We start from the raw sequence: 9,134 nt of genomic DNA, 5'->3' as shown, positions 1-9,134 counted from the left end.
CCTCCCCGTGTCCCCCTCGCCCAGACCTTTCCAACGCCACCCGGGTGAAGGTGCTACGAGGTCCCGAAGTGGAGATGCCTGTCAATGAGCACCTTTTCCCAGCTTTGAATGCAGGTTTCCAGCTTCAGACAAAATGTGGCTCCAAACGTGCAGTTTTGCGCCCGAACGTGGGATTTCGCTGGGGACGGTTTCTAAATTCAAGTTGGGACGGGGGGCAGCGGTGTGCGCGGTTATCTCCCCGGAAAAAGCCGTCCCCAGCTCGGTGGGTCCGTTTAAAGTTTTGTTTGGGCTCCCGTTTCGCGAGGAAGCGCGTGCGCGTGGCGAGCCTGACCTCCCCGTGTTCCCCTCGCCCAGACCTTTCCAACGCCACCCGGGTGAAGGTGCTACGAGGTCCCGAAGTGGAGATGCCTGTCAATGAGCACCTTTTCCCAGCTTTGAATGCAGGTTTCCAGCTTCAGACAAAATGTGGCTCCAAACGTGCAGTTTTGCGCCCGAACGTGGGATTTCGCTGGGGACGGTTTCTAAATTCAAGTTGGCACGGGGGGCAGCGGTGTGTGTGGTTATTTTCCCAGGATTGATGATCCCCAATTCGGTGGGTCCGTTTAAAGTTTTGTTTGGGCTCCCGTTTCGCGGGGAAGCGCGTGCGCGTGGCGAGCCTGACCTCCCCGTGTCCCCCTCGCCCAGACCTTTCCAACGCCACCCGGGTGAAGGTGCTACGAGGTCCCGAAGTGGAGATGCCTGTCAATGAGCACCTTTTCCCAGCTTTGAATGCAGGTTTCCAGCTTCAGACAAAATGTGGCTCCAAACGTGCAGTTTTGCGCCCGAACGTGGGATTTCGCTGGGGACGGTTTCTAAATTCAAGTTGGGACGGGGGGCAGCGGTGTGCGCGGTTATCTCCCCGGAAAAAGCCGTCCCCAGCTCGGTGGGTCCGTTTAAAGTTTTGTTTGGGCTCCCGTTTCGCGAGGAAGCGCGTGCGCGTGGCGAGCCTGACCTCCCCGTGTTCCCCTCGCCCAGACCTTTCCAACGCCACCCGGGTGAAGGTGCTACGAGGTCCCGAAGTGGAGATGCCTGTCAATGAGCACCTTTTCCCAGCTTTGAATGCAGGTTTCCAGCTTCAGACAAAATGTGGCTCCAAACGTGCAGTTTTGCGCCCGAACGTGGGATTTCGCTGGGGACGGTTTCTAAATTCAAGTTGGCACGGGGGGCAGCGGTGTGTGTGGTTATTTTCCCAGGATTGATGATCCCCAATTCGGTGGGTCCGTTTAAAGTTTTGTTTGGGCTCCCGTTTCGCGAGGAAGCGCGTGCGCGTGGCGAGCCTGACCTCCCCGTGTTCCCCTCGCCCAGACCTTTCCAACGCCACCCGGGTGAAGGTGCTACGAGGTCCCGAAGTGGAGATGCCTGTCAATGAGCACCTTTTCCCAGCTTTGAATGCAGGTTTCCAGCTTCAGACAAAATGTGGCTCCAAACGTGCAGTTTTGCGCCCGAACGTGGGATTTCGCTGGGGACGGTTTCTAAATTCAAGTTGGCACGGGGGGCAGCGGTGTGTGTGGTTATTTTCCCAGGATTGATGATCCCCAATTCGGTGGGTCCGTTTAAAGTTTTGTTTGGGCTCCCGTTTCGCGGGGAAGCGCGTGCGCGTGGCGAGCCTGACCTCCCCGTGTCCCCCTCGCCCAGACCTTTCCAACGCCACCCGGGTGAAGGTGCTACGAGGTCCCGAAGTGGAGATGCCTGTCAATGAGCACCTTTTCCCAGCTTTGAATGCAGGTTTCCAGCTTCAGACAAAATGTGGCTCCAAACGTGCAGTTTTGCGCCCGAACGTGGGATTTCGCTGGGGACGGTTTCTAAATTCAAGTTGGGACGGGGGGCAGCGGTGTGCGCGGTTATCTCCCCGGAAAAAGCCGTCCCCAGCTCGGTGGGTCCGTTTAAAGTTTTGTTTGGGCTCCCGTTTCGCGAGGAAGCGCGTGCGCGTGGCGAGCCTGACCTCCCCGTGTTCCCCTCGCCCAGACCTTTCCAACGCCACCCGGGTGAAGGTGCTACGAGGTCCCGAAGTGGAGATGCCTGTCAATGAGCACCTTTTCCCAGCTTTGAATGCAGGTTTCCAGCTTCAGACAAAATGTGGCTCCAAACGTGCAGTTTTGCGCCCGAACGTGGGATTTCGCTGGGGACGGTTTCTAAATTCAAGTTGGCACGGGGGGCAGCGGTGTGTGTGGTTATTTTCCCAGGATTGATGATCCCCAATTCGGTGGGTCCGTTTAAAGTTTTGTTTGGGCTCCCGTTTCGCGGGGAAGCGCGTGCGCGTGGCGAGCCTGACCTCCCCGTGTCCCCCTCGCCCAGACCTTTCCAACGCCACCCGGGTGAAGGTGCTACGAGGTCCCGAAGTGGAGATGCCTGTCAATGAGCACCTTTTCCCAGCTTTGAATGCAGGTTTCCAGCTTCAGACAAAATGTGGCTCCAAACGTGCAGTTTTGCGCCCGAACGTGGGATTTCGCTGGGGACGGTTTCTAAATTCAAGTTGGCACGGGGGGCAGCGGTGTGTGTGGTTATTTTCCCAGGATTGATGATCCCCAATTCGGTGGGTCCGTTTAAAGTTTTGTTTGGGCTCCCGTTTCGCGGGGAAGCGCGTGCGCGTGGCGAGCCTGACCTCCCCGTGTCCCCCTCGCCCAGACCTTTCCAACGCCACCCGGGTGAAGGTGCTACGAGGTCCCGAAGTGGAGATGCCTGTCAATGAGCACCTTTTCCCAGCTTTGAATGCAGGTTTCCAGCTTCAGACAAAATGTGGCTCCAAACGTGCAGTTTTGCGCCCGAACGTGGGATTTCGCTGGGGACGGTTTCTAAATTCAAGTTGGGACGGGGGGCAGCGGTGTGCGCGGTTATCTCCCCGGAAAAAGCCGTCCCCAGCTCGGTGGGTCCGTTTAAAGTTTTGTTTGGGCTCCCGTTTCGCGAGGAAGCGCGTGCGCGTGGCGAGCCTGACCTCCCCGTGTTCCCCTCGCCCAGACCTTTCCAACGCCACCCGGGTGAAGGTGCTACGAGGTCCCGAAGTGGAGATGCCTGTCAATGAGCACCTTTTCCCAGCTTTGAATGCAGGTTTCCAGCTTCAGACAAAATGTGGCTCCAAACGTGCAGTTTTGCGCCCGAACGTGGGATTTCGCTGGGGACGGTTTCTAAATTCAAGTTGGGACGGGGGGCAGCGGTGTGCGCGGTTATCTCCCCGGAAAAAGCCGTCCCCAGCTCGGTGGGTCCGTTTAAAGTTTTGTTTGGGCTCCCGTTTCGCGAGGAAGCGCGTGCGCGTGGCGAGCCTGACCTCCCCGTGTTCCCCTCGCCCAGACCTTTCCAACGCCACCCGGGTGAAGGTGCTACGAGGTCCCGAAGTGGAGATGCCTGTCAATGAGCACCTTTTCCCAGCTTTGAATGCAGGTTTCCAGCTTCAGACAAAATGTGGCTCCAAACGTGCAGTTTTGCGCCCGAACGTGGGATTTCGCTGGGGACGGTTTCTAAATTCAAGTTGGCACGGGGGGCAGCGGTGTGTGTGGTTATTTTCCCAGGATTGATGATCCCCAATTCGGTGGGTCCGTTTAAAGTTTTGTTTGGGCTCCCGTTTCGCGGGGAAGCGCGTGCGCGTGGCGAGCCTGACCTCCCCGTGTCCCCCTCGCCCAGACCTTTCCAACGCCACCCGGGTGAAGGTGCTACGAGGTCCCGAAGTGGAGATGCCTGTCAATGAGCACCTTTTCCCAGCTTTGAATGCAGGTTTCCAGCTTCAGACAAAATGTGGCTCCAAACGTGCAGTTTTGCGCCCGAACGTGGGATTTCGCTGGGGACGGTTTCTAAATTCAAGTTGGCACGGGGGGCAGCGGTGTGTGTGGTTATTTTCCCAGGATTGATGATCCCCAATTCGGTGGGTCCGTTTAAAGTTTTGTTTGGGCTCCCGTTTCGCGGGGAAGCGCGTGCGCGTGGCGAGCCTGACCTCCCCGTGTTCCCCTCGCCCAGACCTTTCCAACGCCACCCGGGTGAAGGTGCTACGAGGTCCCGAAGTGGAGATGCCTGTCAATGAGCACCTTTTCCCAGCTTTGAATGCAGGTTTCCAGCTTCAGACAAAATGTGGCTCCAAACGTGCAGTTTTGCGCCCGAACGTGGGATTTCGCTGGGGACGGTTTCTAAATTCAAGTTGGGACGGGGGGCAGCGGTGTGCGCGGTTATCTCCCCGGAAAAAGCCGTCCCCAGCTCGGTGGGTCCGTTTAAAGTTTTGTTTGGGCTCCCGTTTCGCGAGGAAGCGCGTGCGCGTGGCGAGCCTGACCTCCCCGTGTTCCCCTCGCCCAGACCTTTCCAACGCCACCCGGGTGAAGGTGCTACGAGGTCCCGAAGTGGAGATGCCTGTCAATGAGCACCTTTTCCCAGCTTTGAATGCAGGTTTCCAGCTTCAGACAAAATGTGGCTCCAAACGTGCAGTTTTGCGCCCGAACGTGGGATTTCGCTGGGGACGGTTTCTAAATTCAAGTTGGCACGGGGGGCAGCGGTGTGTGTGGTTATTTTCCCAGGATTGATGATCCCCAATTCGGTGGGTCCGTTTAAAGTTTTGTTTGGGCTCCCGTTTCGCGAGGAAGCGCGTGCGCGTGGCGAGCCTGACCTCCCCGTGTTCCCCTCGCCCAGACCTTTCCAACGCCACCCGGGTGAAGGTGCTACGAGGTCCCGAAGTGGAGATGCCTGTCAATGAGCACCTTTTCCCAGCTTTGAATGCAGGTTTCCAGCTTCAGACAAAATGTGGCTCCAAACGTGCAGTTTTGCGCCCGAACGTGGGATTTCGCTGGGGACGGTTTCTAAATTCAAGTTGGGACGGGGGGCAGCGGTGTGCGCGGTTATCTCCCCGGAAAAAGCCGTCCCCAGCTCGGTGGGTCCGTTTAAAGTTTTGTTTGGGCTCCCGTTTCGCGAGGAAGCGCGTGCGCGTGGCGAGCCTGACCTCCCCGTGTTCCCCTCGCCCAGACCTTTCCAACGCCACCCGGGTGAAGGTGCTACGAGGTCCCGAAGTGGAGATGCCTGTCAATGAGCACCTTTTCCCAGCTTTGAATGCAGGTTTCCAGCTTCAGACAAAATGTGGCTCCAAACGTGCAGTTTTGCGCCCGAACGTGGGATTTCGCTGGGGACGGTTTCTAAATTCAAGTTGGCACGGGGGGCAGCGGTGTGTGTGGTTATTTTCCCAGGATTGATGATCCCCAATTCGGTGGGTCCGTTTAAAGTTTTGTTTGGGCTCCCGTTTCGCGGGGAAGCGCGTGCGCGTGGCGAGCCTGACCTCCCCGTGTCCCCCTCGCCCAGACCTTTCCAACGCCACCCGGGTGAAGGTGCTACGAGGTCCCGAAGTGGAGATGCCTGTCAATGAGCACCTTTTCCCAGCTTTGAATGCAGGTTTCCAGCTTCAGACAAAATGTGGCTCCAAACGTGCAGTTTTGCGCCCGAACGTGGGATTTCGCTGGGGACGGTTTCTAAATTCAAGTTGGCACGGGGGGCAGCGGTGTGTGTGGTTATTTTCCCAGGATTGATGATCCCCAATTCGGTGGGTCCGTTTAAAGTTTTGTTTGGGCTCCCGTTTCGCGGGGAAGCGCGTGCGCGTGGCGAGCCTGACCTCCCCGTGTCCCCCTCGCCCAGACCTTTCCAACGCCACCCGGGTGAAGGTGCTACGAGGTCCCGAAGTGGAGATGCCTGTCAATGAGCACCTTTTCCCAGCTTTGAATGCAGGTTTCCAGCTTCAGACAAAATGTGGCTCCAAACGTGCAGTTTTGCGCCCGAACGTGGGATTTCGCTGGGGACGGTTTCTAAATTCAAGTTGGGACGGGGGGCAGCGGTGTGCGCGGTTATCTCCCCGGAAAAAGCCGTCCCCAGCTCGGTGGGTCCGTTTAAAGTTTTGTTTGGGCTCCCGTTTCGCGAGGAAGCGCGTGCGCGTGGCGAGCCTGACCTCCCCGTGTTCCCCTCGCCCAGACCTTTCCAACGCCACCCGGGTGAAGGTGCTACGAGGTCCCGAAGTGGAGATGCCTGTCAATGAGCACCTTTTCCCAGCTTTGAATGCAGGTTTCCAGCTTCAGACAAAATGTGGCTCCAAACGTGCAGTTTTGCGCCCGAACGTGGGATTTCGCTGGGGACGGTTTCTAAATTCAAGTTGGCACGGGGGGCAGCGGTGTGTGTGGTTATTTTCCCAGGATTGATGATCCCCAATTCGGTGGGTCCGTTTAAAGTTTTGTTTGGGCTCCCGTTTCGCGGGGAAGCGCGTGCGCGTGGCGAGCCTGACCTCCCCGTGTCCCCCTCGCCCAGACCTTTCCAACGCCACCCGGGTGAAGGTGCTACGAGGTCCCGAAGTGGAGATGCCTGTCAATGAGCACCTTTTCCCAGCTTTGAATGCAGGTTTCCAGCTTCAGACAAAATGTGGCTCCAAACGTGCAGTTTTGCGCCCGAACGTGGGATTTCGCTGGGGACGGTTTCTAAATTCAAGTTGGCACGGGGGGCAGCGGTGTGTGTGGTTATTTTCCCAGGATTGATGATCCCCAATTCGGTGGGTCCGTTTAAAGTTTTGTTTGGGCTCCCGTTTCGCGGGGAAGCGCGTGCGCGTGGCGAGCCTGACCTCCCCGTGTCCCCCTCGCCCAGACCTTTCCAACGCCACCCGGGTGAAGGTGCTACGAGGTCCCGAAGTGGAGATGCCTGTCAATGAGCACCTTTTCCCAGCTTTGAATGCAGGTTTCCAGCTTCAGACAAAATGTGGCTCCAAACGTGCAGTTTTGCGCCCGAACGTGGGATTTCGCTGGGGACGGTTTCTAAATTCAAGTTGGCACGGGGGGCAGCGGTGTGCGCGGTTATCTCCCCGGAAAAAGCCGTCCCCAGCTCGGTGGGTCCGTTTAAAGTTTTGTTTGGGCTCCCGTTTCGCGAGGAAGCGCGTGCGCGTGGCGAGCCTGACCTCCCCGTGTTCCCCTCGCCCAGACCTTTCCAACGCCACCCGGGTGAAGGTGCTACGAGGTCCCGAAGTGGAGATGCCTGTCAATGAGCACCTTTTCCCAGCTTTGAATGCAGGTTTCCAGCTTCAGACAAAATGTGGCTCCAAACGTGCAGTTTTGCGCCCGAACGTGGGATTTCGCTGGGGACGGTTTCTAAATTCAAGTTGGCACGGGGGGCAGCGGTGTGTGTGGTTATTTTCCCAGGATTGATGATCCCCAATTCGGTGGGTCCGTTTAAAGTTTTGTTTGGGCTCCCGTTTCGCGGGGAAGCGCGTGCGCGTGGCGAGCCTGACCTCCCCGTGTTCCCCTCGCCCAGACCTTTCCAACGCCACCCGGGTGAAGGTGCTACGAGGTCCCGAAGTGGAGATGCCTGTCAATGAGCACCTTTTCCCAGCTTTGAATGCAGGTTTCCAGCTTCAGACAAAATGTGGCTCCAAACGTGCAGTTTTGCGCCCGAACGTGGGATTTCGCTGGGGACGGTTTCTAAATTCAAGTTGGCACGGGGGGCAGCGGTGTGTGTGGTTATTTTCCCAGGATTGATGATCCCCAATTCGGTGGGTCCGTTTAAAGTTTTGTTTGGGCTCCCGTTTCGCGGGGAAGCGCGTGCGCGTGGCGAGCCTGACCTCCCCGTGTCCCCCTCGCCCAGACCTTTCCAACGCCACCCGGGTGAAGGTGCTACGAGGTCCCGAAGTGGAGATGCCTGTCAATGAGCACCTTTTCCCAGCTTTGAATGCAGGTTTCCAGCTTCAGACAAAATGTGGCTCCAAACGTGCAGTTTTGCGCCCGAACGTGGGATTTCGCTGGGGACGGTTTCTAAATTCAAGTTGGGACGGGGGGCAGCGGTGTGCGCGGTTATCTCCCCGGAAAAAGCCGTCCCCAGCTCGGTGGGTCCGTTTAAAGTTTTGTTTGGGCTCCCGTTTCGCGAGGAAGCGCGTGCGCGTGGCGAGCCTGACCTCCCCGTGTTCCCCTCGCCCAGACCTTTCCAACGCCACCCGGGTGAAGGTGCTACGAGGTCCCGAAGTGGAGATGCCTGTCAATGAGCACCTTTTCCCAGCTTTGAATGCAGGTTTCCAGCTTCAGACAAAATGTGGCTCCAAACGTGCAGTTTTGCGCCCGAACGTGGGATTTCGCTGGGGACGGTTTCTAAATTCAAGTTGGCACGGGGGGCAGCGGTGTGTGTGGTTATTTTCCCAGGATTGATGATCCCCAATTCGGTGGGTCCGTTTAAAGTTTTGTTTGGGCTCCCGTTTCGCGAGGAAGCGCGTGCGCGTGGCGAGCCTGACCTCCCCGTGTTCCCCTCGCCCAGACCTTTCCAACGCCACCCGGGTGAAGGTGCTACGAGGTCCCGAAGTGGAGATGCCTGTCAATGAGCACCTTTTCCCAGCTTTGAATGCAGGTTTCCAGCTTCAGACAAAATGTGGCTCCAAACGTGCAGTTTTGCGCCCGAACGTGGGATTTCGCTGGGGACGGTTTCTAAATTCAAGTTGGGACGGGGGGCAGCGGTGTGCGCGGTTATCTCCCCGGAAAAAGCCGTCCCCAGCTCGGTGGGTCCGTTTAAAGTTTTGTTTGGGCTCCCGTTTCGCGGGGAAGCGCGTGCGCGTGGCGAGCCTGACCTCCCCGTGTTCCCCTCGCCCAGACCTTTCCAACGCCACCCGGGTGAAGGTGCTACGAGGTCCCGAAGTGGAGATGCCTGTCAATGAGCACCTTTTCCCAGCTTTGAATGCAGGTTTCCAGCTTCAGACAAAATGTGGCTCCAAACGTGCAGTTTTGCGCCCGAACGTGGGATTTCGCTGGGGACGGTTTCTAAATTCAAGTTGGCACGGGGGGCAGCGGTGTGTGTGGTTATTTTCCCAGGATTGATGATCCCCAATTCGGTGGGTCCGTTTAAAGTTTTGTTTGGGCTCCCGTTTCGCGGGGAAGCGCGTGCGCGTGGCGAGCCTGACCTCCCCGTGTCCCCCTCGCCCAGACCTTTCCAACGCCACCCGGGTGAAGGTGCTACGAGGTCCCGAAGTGGAGATGCCTGTCAATGAGCACCTTTTCCCAGCTTTGAATGCAGGTTTCCAGCTTCAGACAAAATGTGGCTCCAAACGTGCAGTTTTGCGCCCGAACGTGGGATTTCGCTGGGGACGGTTTCTAAATTCAAGTTGGGACGGGGGGCAGCGGTGT

Source organism: Osmerus eperlanus, unplaced genomic scaffold (genome assembly GCF_963692335.1).
Source record: "Osmerus eperlanus unplaced genomic scaffold, fOsmEpe2.1 SCAFFOLD_253, whole genome shotgun sequence".
NCBI lineage: Eukaryota > Metazoa > Chordata > Actinopteri > Osmeriformes > Osmeridae > Osmerus > Osmerus eperlanus.
Note: the sequence above shows the minus strand (reverse complement) of the source record.